The sequence below is a fragment of the Ziziphus jujuba genome, chromosome 6, assembly GCF_031755915.1.
Source record: "Ziziphus jujuba cultivar Dongzao chromosome 6, ASM3175591v1".
Lineage (NCBI taxonomy): Eukaryota > Viridiplantae > Streptophyta > Magnoliopsida > Rosales > Rhamnaceae > Ziziphus > Ziziphus jujuba.
In genome coordinates, this window is record NC_083384.1 from 18,963,567 (window position 1) to 18,975,015 (window position 11,449).

An 11,449-nucleotide genomic window follows, 5' to 3' on the forward strand; every position below is an offset into this window, starting at 1 on the left:
GATCGAAACACTTATGGCTCTGATACCAACAGGGAAGAAAGCAAGCAATGTAGAGTGTGAATAAGATAAGAACAGAGTAAAATAAATGATAAGCGGAAGGAGTTGAAAGTAAATAGATGAGGCGGCAAAGCCACCCAAAGACAATAATAAAATAAAATGTATTTAATGTATAAATATAAATATAAATATGAGATTAAATAAGATATTGAAGGCGGTAGAACCAACCAAGCAATATAACTTAAAATAAATGATTAAGAACAGAGTAAAATAAATGATTAAAATAAATAATTTAAAATAATGAAATGCAAATGCTTACTTGATTAAGGAGAGTACCACAAACTTGGTATCTCAGTTGATTACAAAACACTCAAATATTTTGATTACAATTGATTATGGAAGAAGAAGAGAAGAGGAAGAAGAGGAGAAACTCTGCCAAGAAAACTCTCTAATTCTTTACTCAATTCAAATCCTCCAATATGTGGTGGTGAGGCTCCTTTATATAGGCAAAGGAGGGCTTGGTTGGATGAGTGGAACTCCTGTTGATTGAAATGATTGTGTCGGTTAACAGTAACTTGAATAGTGAACAGTATCTTAAACAGTATTTGCTTTTCGGTGTTTTTCACTGTTCATGAACAGTGATTGAATAGTAACTTCTCTTGATCTGCTTTTTGTGAGTGGAATTCTGAAAGCAACTCTGCACTGTCAGAGATTCTTGATGTTGATTATGACTCAGCCTTTCATTATGTTGTTGATGTTGTGGTCTTCTTCATCTCCAAACTGGTAGGCATCATTTTCGTCAGATTTGTGATTGTTGTCTGTATTGATTATTCTATGTTTTTTGAACATCTTGTGATAAATAGCAGTAAGGTCTGAGTACATTGTTTTGTAGTGGAAAGAGGCAAATACATCATTCCATACAAATCTGAAACCATTATGAATATATAATTTTGTATATTGATTTTCTTTTGCTAAAAAATATTTTTGATTAATTCCTTGGAGATTAAAATTGTCACCAAAAATAGCAGCTCTCCAATGGCGTAACTGTTTTGTAATAGGATTAGAACATCTGCGGACTTCTTCGTCTTGTCTAAGGTGATGAGTAGCATATTTTGATTTTTCAAGAGTGATTAGGTGTCTTGCTGGTTCCCATCCGTGGATCCATTCTGGGGGTGTGGATGTGATGTGAACGGCAATATATCCCTGTTTAAGGGGACTATAATGGTGAGGTAGAAAAAGACAGGTGATGGCCATTTTTAATAATTCAGTACAGTTTTGGGCTTGATCTGTGTGGGTAAATATGATGGTACCAACTAATCCCCAATCAAATAGGGTAGCCCAAGTGATTGTTTTCCCTTGAAAAATAAAATTGTGAAAGGTGGGGCCATAAAGTCCAACTCTGTGGATGACATAGTTGATTTCATGTGGACAGCCTACATGATTAAGTGGGAGTGTAGCAGGGTCACATGTAGTACATTTTTTATTAAAGGGGTGTAAGGCAGCTTCAGTGTAGACATACATCCCTCGGGGACAAGTGTGAGGTGATTCTACAAAAGAGAGTAGCATTCATTGGAGAAAGCTAAACTCTTCATAGAATTGTTTCTTTTTTATTTTCCAGATGTGGGAAATGATTTCAGGAGGTAAACCAGCTTGGTGTAACCATTGATTTGGATAGAAAAAGATACGGGCAGGATTCCATGGTAAGGTGTGAGATTTGGTTGGGAGTATGGAAGAATAAGGCATATGACTGGTAGATTCGTGATTTGGATTGAAAGGTTGTTTTTGTTTTTTGGTCCAATAGTCTAAGTCTTTTTGAAGGTGATTGATGTGGAGTTGGTGAATGGCATTGCTATGAAGTAGGGTTTGAATTTGGTGTTCGAGACATTGTTTTTCATGTTGGAGTTGATTGACTCGGGTTTCTAAGGGGTGATCTAAATAGGGGTTGTTAAGGAGATCAAGTGGGTTTTGGTATGGGACAACATGAGTATTCTGAGTGTTTGGGTCAACAACAACAGTGATTGGATTAGAATGGGAATGTTGCATTTTATGGGTAGATTGGGAACTGGAGGCTTTATTAGAAGTGATTTTTTGGACAAAGCGGAGTGTTTTGGAAAACTCTGGATCCATTCTGACCCATGGATGAATAAAGGCTTGAGGACCTAATTCTCTATAGGTGATTTCAAGGGCTTCTCTGAGGCTATAATAACCTCGATATTGGGTATTAGTTTGACCAGGGATTTCATGGGCTATTTGGGACCAAGTTTTGTAAAGGCCAGGGTTTGGGCCGCTGAATAGGACATAATGGGAGAAATATTTACTATCGGGCTTTTGGCGGATTGATTGTAAATAAAAGCAAAGGTTATCTAAGGCATGAATAAAATCTGATTTTTGATCTGTGGATTCAAATTGTGCGGTATTCCACACAGAGTTGATTAAGGTTCTTTGGGAAATATCTAATTCAAATTGGGTTGGAAAATTCTTTTCAGCAATTTCTCCACTCCAAATTGGAACAGAATTGTTGTTCATTATTATGTAGCCAAGTGGACGAGACATGCTGTAATGAAAATAATTAGAGAAAAGATATTTTGAAAATATGAAAAAGTTTATATATATTAGAAAATAAAATTTTAATTGTTTGAAAATATGAGTAAAAGATTGGAAATGGGAAAACAAGGTAGAATAAGGAGAGTAAGAAAAAGAAGGAAGATGATTGGTTTGGATTTGATTTAGTGTTTTGGAAATGGATTGATCTTGTAGGAGCTGGATATTATTTGATTGAAGTAAGAAATCAAATTTGACTTTTTCACCTAAGGGGTGACTGATTATGCCATCATTTTCTGTGGTGAATGGGTATAATAAAGAAAGAAAGGGAATACCTAAAATAACTTGATCTGTCATATTTCTTATTAGGACAAATGATGTTTTGAAACAAATTTTATTATGACAAATATGAGCTTGATTAATTTCGTAATGTAAATCCATTTTACTACCATTAGCAGAGTTTAATCTTTCTTTAGTTTTGGTATAATATTTACTAGGTATGAGTCTTTCTTGTACACAATTTAAATCTGCACCTAAATCTAAAAGTGCAATTGTTGTTAATTGAAAATTTCTCATGATTATGGTAACTCTGATGTGCCATTTTCTAAGTTTGATTTTTTGAATTGAAGCTAGACAATTATCACGGGAAGATCCTTCTTCCTGTTCTTCAGGTTGATTAGGACTAAGGTTGTGGGGGTTATCCTGAATAAATTGTAATCGATGTTTGATTAAATGATTTTCCATTTTTAATTCTTTAATTTCAGACTTAATTGTTTTAATTTCTGTTTGTAAATCTTGAACAGTTATATGTTTATTTTTTGATTTATTAAATGTTTGTAAGGCTTCTGTTAAACAGTTTTTTGAGTACTTTTATTATGTTGATTTGGTTCTTTATGATTATTAGTTATTATCTTTTTATATTTTTTTATGTATTCTATTCTTTCATCAGGATTTTCTAATTTACTAAGTAATTCTATGATTATATCTTCATCTTCTGTAGAATTAGTTAAGACACGAAGTGATTGATTACAACAGGTATCTAGATAACAAGCATCTAAACATCCTAAAGTAATGTTAAGGTTATCTGTGTCACTAGTGGATTCAGTGTGAATACTTGATTCGTCAGAACTTAATTCAGTGTAAATATTGTTTTCACTATGTTCACTATCTGTGTTGTGTATTCCTAAGACATTGATTAAATTTTGTTTTTGATCTTCTGGTAGCTCTAATTGTTTGATTGTCTGCTTAACTTTGCATTGATTAGCAAAATGACCAAATTTGTTACATTTAAAACATTTGATTTTAGTATTATCTTTTGAATCTTTTTTATGTTTATTTGGTTTATAGAATTTATCAGGATTGGGTTTATTAAACTTATGAGTTTTGTAATAAGGTTTTCTAAAAGGTTTCTTATGGGATTTTTCTTTAATTTTGTTTCTCCTGGAGAGTGCTAGTGTAGACAGACCATATTGTTGACAAAAGTTTCCTAACTCGTATTTAGTTTTCTTTTTATCATTATTTAGTTGATTAGCTATTTTCATATCAGTGCACATTTTTAATCCTTCTTTTTTTATTATTGAAACTATATCTCCATAGGTTAATGAATCGTAGTCTATGTGACCACTATCATTACTTAAGACATTTCTGATTTTTCTAGCAAATAATTGGGGTTGACCATTAATAAATTTTTCTTTCCAAAAGGGTTGATTACTATTGTCTCTCATCATGATTCCAGTGGTAAATGTTTGTACATACCATTTGATATCACTAAGAGTTGGACAGTGTAAATTGGTTAACTGACTATGGATTCTTTCGGTGACAGCTGTAGGGGTTCCTATAAAATGTCTAATTATTGTGGCTAACAAGGTATTGACACCATCTGGGACACCTTGACCTATTGATTCGTCAAATATGGGGAATCCTTCTTCATCTAGTTTAACTGCGTGAATGATTTCTAATTTAGATTGATCTGTTAAATGTTTTTCCCACCAGTAGTGTAAAGTACCGGTAAAACCTGTGACTAGTAATTCAACAATTTCAGGTTGGGGAAGGTTTTGATTGGTAAAATAACTATTAGCAACCATGGACATGTGATGTAATTTGTTTAATATTTCTTGTTCTTTTAATCCGTCTATATTCCATTCATATAATTTATCAGAACTGACAGAGAATTGATTTTTAGAAGTTGATTTTAGAAATTCGGGAGGTAAGGGTTTATTATTCCATTGTTTAAAGGTATTAAATCGTGGTTTTTGATTTTTAAGCCTATTAATATGATTATCTAATGAAGATTTATTTGATTCTGTATCAAATGAATGTTAATTTTTAATAGTAGCAAGATTGGAAGAGGAGGCTTCATTTTTGGAACTGGAAGTTTTTAATTGTAATTCTTTTAAGAGTTGACTAAGTTGATTAGTTTTATTTGGAAGGGTTGGAACTTTTGTAATATCTGGAAATTTTATAAGTGGTTGGGGTTTAATTTCTTCTTTAGAGGAATTATCAATTTTGGTTTCTATTTTATCTAATTGTTTACCTATTGTAATAAGACTTTGATTTGTGTAATTATTTTGTTCAATGACTTTATATATATATATATATATATATATATATATATATATATATATTTATTTTTATTCAATTGATTTGTGAAATCAAACTCATGCCACACAACAGTTCTCTCTTTTTTTTTTTTTTTTCTGACAAAAAAGCCATTTACTTTTAAGATAACATTCCTTTTCTTTATTACAAAAAGAAATCTCTTATTGTAGCCAAAAAAAAAAAAAAAAAACAGTGACAGTGTTAATGGATAATACCACAGTAAGTGATAAAAATGATACCAACACAGTTTAATTACAAATATTAATGGATTGCAGCAAAAAATAATCTTCAATTCAAAAAGGCTAACCAACATAAAAATACAAAAAATACAAAAAAAATGAAAATATCAAAATTAAAAGATGGAAAGAGTATTTCAACAAAAAAGAAAAAAATAAACAGAACAAGAGTATTTGTCCTCATCACTTGGCAAAATAATATGACTAAAAAAAATATCAAAAAGATATGCTAAACAGTTAAAAAATATTACAATGTCAATTTATGTATGACACGACTGGTTAGATAATGTATGATCGGCTAACTACTTAAACATAGGGAATTGATTAAAATAATAAAAGTGAGATAGTGATATTTCAGTAGGTGGTAGAGTACAATAGCCAAAATAATAATATTAATTTATTCTCACAAATCATTCTCTAAAGACCTCGCATTCTACTCTTTTGAAAAGTTTGCCTTTTAAAATCATTTTATCAAATCCAACTTGCACCCCAAACCTTTTAATGTAACATTTAATAAATATGGGGAATCAAAATTATATAAACCATGAACTTAATCGTAAATTTCCATATTTCATAAATGGTTATACGTAATAATATAAGCTATAGACTGTAGATAAACCCTTGAGTAAAATTGTAAAACCACAATATAGTCGAAAATACTTTGAAAATACCATATAATATACCTAGAGCTCCAAACAATGCACGGTGTCACGAACACCACCAGATAGTAAGGAAATACGGAGAAACCAAAATCACAAGGGATTGGCATAAAACCTAATCGTCATTTAAAGAGAATAACATAAAACTTAATCGTTATTCTCTCGTATCGAGACAACTTGTCATCCTATGGTCACGAATGAGTGGAGTACAGCTCATCTTCACTCCTAGAGAATGACATAAGACCAATCATCATTTTCTTATGTTGTGACAACCTGTCATCCTATAATCTCGAAGGAGTGCCGTACAACTCATCATTACACCTAGAAAATGGTTCAATACCAAACCTCTGGTGCTATATGGCACATCCTCTAAAAACAACTATTCAGTATTCATAAACAATCCTCTCAAGATTATACTTTCCATTTTTTCTAAGCAAATACAGTACAATAAATTAGAATTTAATATTCGAATCAAACAATTTATTTGAATATTCTAAAAATTCCAAATCACTATTTTATGCCAACATATGAAATAATAACAGTGAAATAAATATTACCATAAACTACTTTTAAGTATTTTGAAATATAAAACTATGATGACCAGGGTAGGCAGGTTTAAGAAGTACTAGCAGGCTACTTGTGCCAATCCTAGATTGCCTGAGTGTGAAACACAGAATAATTCAAATGTATGGGTCGTCATTCTCATGACATTAAGGTTTTTTTCAGACCGATTGGTAAAAAACTCTAAAGTTAAGCATTCTTCAACGGGAGGATGAATGACCTCCTGGAGACTTTGGAAAAAACGCATATTAGTCCAATGGCAAAATTAGGAACAATATTAGCAGAGAGTGACAGATCTACTAGTAGAGACAGGGTGTTACAAATGGTATCAGTGACTAAACTGTAGACAATATCCATAGAGAATAACAGGTCCAACAGGTCCGCTAGTGGAGATGGGATGTTACAAATAGTATCAGAGCTCATACCCAGCCGGAAGTGTGCCAGCAAAAACGCTAGTACCCATGGGACTTAATTGTGATTACCAATATAGACAGGTACAAGAGGCATTATCAGGCTTCCTAGTGTCTAATGCCACATCACCCAGATGTGGAATAAAAGATGATTCAAATGTAAATAAAGAAACCTAACTTAAGTGTACTTCAGCAGGAGGGTGAGTGAACTCGTAGGAACTCTTAACAAAACCCCATACCTTCTTAAGGTGGCTAAATTGGAGATAATATGAGCAGAAAATGACAAATCAGTCAGTAGAAGCAAAATGTTACAAAAACATATGTGCTTAAAAAAAATAAACAATTTCTAATCCAAAGCTCAAAATCAATTATTTTACAAAACACCTAAAATATCAGTACAAATACCAAGATATTTAAATACCAAGATTAGACTCTAAATAGCTAAATTTGATGCATCTTTATCTATATAATTATTTCTTCAAAACACCCATTACAAAAAAAATTGATGCTTAATTTTTTAATTGAACCTCCTCTAAAAATAATTTCCAGGTCTATTACTTTCCAAGGTCAACCATGGGATTTTGCGGGTCTTAGGCCAAATTTATAGGTTAACTTTTGTATAATTATTTAAAACAAGTAAAAATTACAATGAACAAAAACTATAATTTTATTAAATAAGAAAGATTCAAAATTACATGACACTTCTTAAAAGTTCACTTAAAAATTACTTCTCTCACTACTGAAAGAAAACATTTCAACGACCATTGGTTTTAGTTACAAAAAGCTATATATTGATAGTTAAAAATTTTTAGCAACCAGAAAAACATGATCACTACGTGGTCGCCTAAACATCGTAACAGATTGTTTTTAGTGATCAACAAATGTTTGGTCATTAAAATTGAAAAATTTTAACAACCAGATTTTGTTGTTTTAATGACCAAATTTTAATCTTTAAATATCTCTAAAAAGTAACATTTTAACCAAATTTGATAACATAAAACTATATAAATGACCAATTTCACAATTATAAGTACCGATATTATAGTCACTAAAAACAACATTTAGAAACCAAATTATTTGGCGGGTGAAAATACTTACAGCAACCAACACAGTAGTCACTTTTGGTCTGTCACATATTCAAAAATATTTTTAATCACTGAAAATTGGTCACCAATGCTCTATATTCAACAACCAAACTCTAGTCTCTAAATGCTTTATGTGTAGCAACCAATATGTATGGATTTTCAGTAACCAATTTGTTCACTAAAATGCAATTATTTTAGTTATTTTCTAAATTAATTAACAGTAAAGGTGCAACAATATACAATATATAAAGCAAATTAGCAAATTCTTATAACACAGGCTTTAAATATTTATAAAACATTAATTGTCTTTACATGTATATAATTGTCATTAGTACATAAAACAATCATTTTGTGTAACATAGGCAATAAAATCATCTATATACAATTACAAGTAATAGTAGTGATGGCAATGGTGGGTAGTGGTGGAGACAAATCTTGCGTTGAACTCTTCATTGCATTAATTTTAAACATGTGCTCAATTGATTAAACTTGACCTTGCTCCTTAAATTCCTGAAATCTAAAGACGTTTAACTAACCAAAATCAAATGAAAAAGAAAATTAGACACTGTAGCAAACACATTTGGGCATGTAGATTGCCAACATAAACAACGAGCAAAAATTCCACAAAATACAACCATTTTACTGATCTTACCTTAAAGTCTGATGCCATTAGTAAATTCTGCACTTTAGGGACCACATCATATGAGATGATATTAAATAGGCCATTGAGATGATATGTCTTGGCATTCCACCAAGACATATCTAAAGAGAATGGAGAAATGAAAACTAGGCACCATAATTACATCCCCTTTTTTCTTTTTCTTTTTTTAAGACTTTCCAAGGTACATTGAAAGTTGATTAAAGATGAAATGACTAAGATGAAAACTGATTCTTATTAAATGGAAAAACAAAAAAAATTCAGTTTTAAAGCGTAACATTGAAAATCATCAAAGAAACCTACATTTACATAATCTTCTTGTTGAAAAGCTTTGGCAAAATTTATAAACCACTTTTATGAGAAAAATAGATGTGCAACTTGAGAAATGAAGTAACTAAGGCTCTATAAAATAATCATGGAGTAAGGGATTACCAAACTTTCTATCCCACTGCCAAGACCTTCAGCTAATCCAGAGAGCAAATCAAGTGAGCAGACAGTAAACTCTTTGTCATACTGGACTCCAGCAGAAACAGGATGTACCTGCCAATGAAGCTCAAAACAACACCTTAAAGATACCGGCAAGCAGCCACCAGTAAATAATATATATATATATATAAACTCCTAATAGTTCAAACACCTCAATAAGTATCATATGGAAAGCTACTAACCTGTATTCATTTGTTCAACAGTGATAATAAATATGCAATTAGAAGGATTTAGAAAAATTAAGACTTAAATAAATATGCATACATAGTCCTATACTCCTTTTAAAAAGGAAACATTTTTAAGTTAACACCAAACAAAGCCCTTCCTACTTATAAAGTAAGATCAAGTGCAATTCTAAATACAAAATAAATTATTTAAACAGAAAAGAATTTTCACATTTTTACCATAGACAGCTGGTTTTTCTTCATCTGGTCTTCTATCAGCCTTTTTAACTCCTCAAGAGAATTGTAAACCGTCCCAGCTGAAGAAGAAGCAGCAGTTGTAGCTACAGAAGTTTTAGAATTTGCTGTAGCAAATAGTGTTCTGCCCAAGTATCTTGGTATTTACATGGTTTCACGATCAAATTTCTGCATTGAAAATGCAATCCAATCAGAGTAACCAGAAAAACAAAATGGAGCTATGAAAATAAATAAATAAATAAATAATTTGATAAGAGAATGAGATTGAGAACATAAAACAATCAAGAGCTAATAAAAAAAGTTGACAACTCTTCTAGATCCTACAACATAAATTAAGTTCAACAGTCTCTGTTTTTTTTTTTTTTTTTTTCGTTCTTTCTTCCTTAATCAGACACTATATTTCAAACTATTGCTCAATCTTCATCTTTAGCAAGAACCAACCAGTAAACTAATATAAACCATACCCTAAATCCCTGCATAACACTTGAATCCACGACAGCACAACCATAACCGACAAGTTGGAACCAAAATTTCACATAAAACCACATCCTAAATCCCTGCATTCTCATCGAACAACCACTAAAACTACAAGAAATGTAAATTAATAAATAAATAAATAACTACCAAAAAGAAATCACAAACGTTTAAGAAGAATCAGTCATAGCCCTCTCTGAATCTAAGGAATCTCTCTTCTCTCACATTTTGTTCCAACTAAGAAAAAAAAAATGGGTATTGGCTAACGGTTAGAAGAAAGAAGAAGAAGAAGAAAAACGCAGAGAGAAGAGAAGGGAAAGTGCAGAAAAGTCGAAGAGAAAGAATTTGAAACCTGATTTTAGCTTTTGAGGCGGTGACGTCGTGGATCAGAGAGGTTGGGTGAAGGTCGTATGGATCGAAGAGTTTGGGTGGGTTTAGGTGATTGGGTTTGATAAGGTGAGGTGGTTTAGGTGGCTGGATTTACGCTTTCTGGTGGTGAGTGGGTTTGGTTCTGGTGACCGAGTGTTTGGTGATTTAGGTCGTGTGCTGCGGACTGCGGCAGCCAGCCTTGAGAGAGAGATAGAAATGAATCATTCACAATTTCACATTTTTTACATTTCAATATAGAAATAATTAAATGAGATAGAGAACATAAATTTTCTTTCTTTTCTGGTTTTTCTGCTTAAACTGTGTAAACCAGTTGTCTATGGTAATTTAGATTTACTAGTACGCTTACTCTATAGATGGGATTGCAGGGCTTAGGAATGGCTGCGGTTTGAAGTTCTTGACAAACAAAAGCTAAAACTCTCGGCCAAAATTGCTTCTAGTTTTTGAAATTTGGCTAAAATTGCTTGGAGACTCGCAAACAAAACAACTGATGGGAGACGGACAAACAGAGAGAGTGAAAGGAAAAGATAAAAAATAGAGAGGGAAAGCATACCTGAGAGGGAGTGCGAGAGAGGGTCGTCAGTCAAGAAGCTGGCCAGAGAGAGCAAACACTGGCAAGAGATGGCCGGAGACGACATACCAGAAAGGGGGATGGCGTTGATCGAGTTGCAACGTTGGTTGAATGGGAATAGAATTGTAGCGTTTCGAATGAGGTTAGGGCAAAACGTTTTAATAAGAAGGGGAAAAGGGCAAAAATATGTGGCGGCAAATTTCCCGCCCAAGTCAAAATGAATAATTGTCCTTATTTTTTTTTTTTTTTTTTGGCCACAAACCTAAGTTTTTTATTCTTATTTTTTAAAAGCAAAAAAACTTTATATTTTATGCTAAAAATGAATTAACATAATTTTTTGACATAATAATAACATCCGAAAAAAGTG

The 11,449-nt window shown here is 32.1% G+C and overlaps 1 long non-coding RNA gene across 3 annotated transcripts; it reads right to left on the reverse strand.

Annotated features, from left to right (window-relative positions):
- Positions 1-8,331: 8,331 nt before the first annotated feature.
- On the reverse strand, positions 8,332-11,211 carry LOC132804116 (uncharacterized). Of its 3 annotated transcripts, XR_009639272.1 has the most exons (3): positions 11,065-11,211; positions 9,636-9,818; positions 8,332-9,285 (listed from the first exon to the last, which is right to left on the reverse strand). It is a non-coding gene; the product is annotated as an uncharacterized LOC132804116 (long non-coding RNA). The 3 variants fall into 3 exon arrangements; XR_009639271.1 differs by having other exon boundaries at positions 8,332-9,818; XR_009639273.1 differs by having other exon boundaries at positions 8,332-9,818; positions 10,477-11,211.
- Between the last annotated feature and the right edge of the window lie 238 nt (positions 11,212-11,449).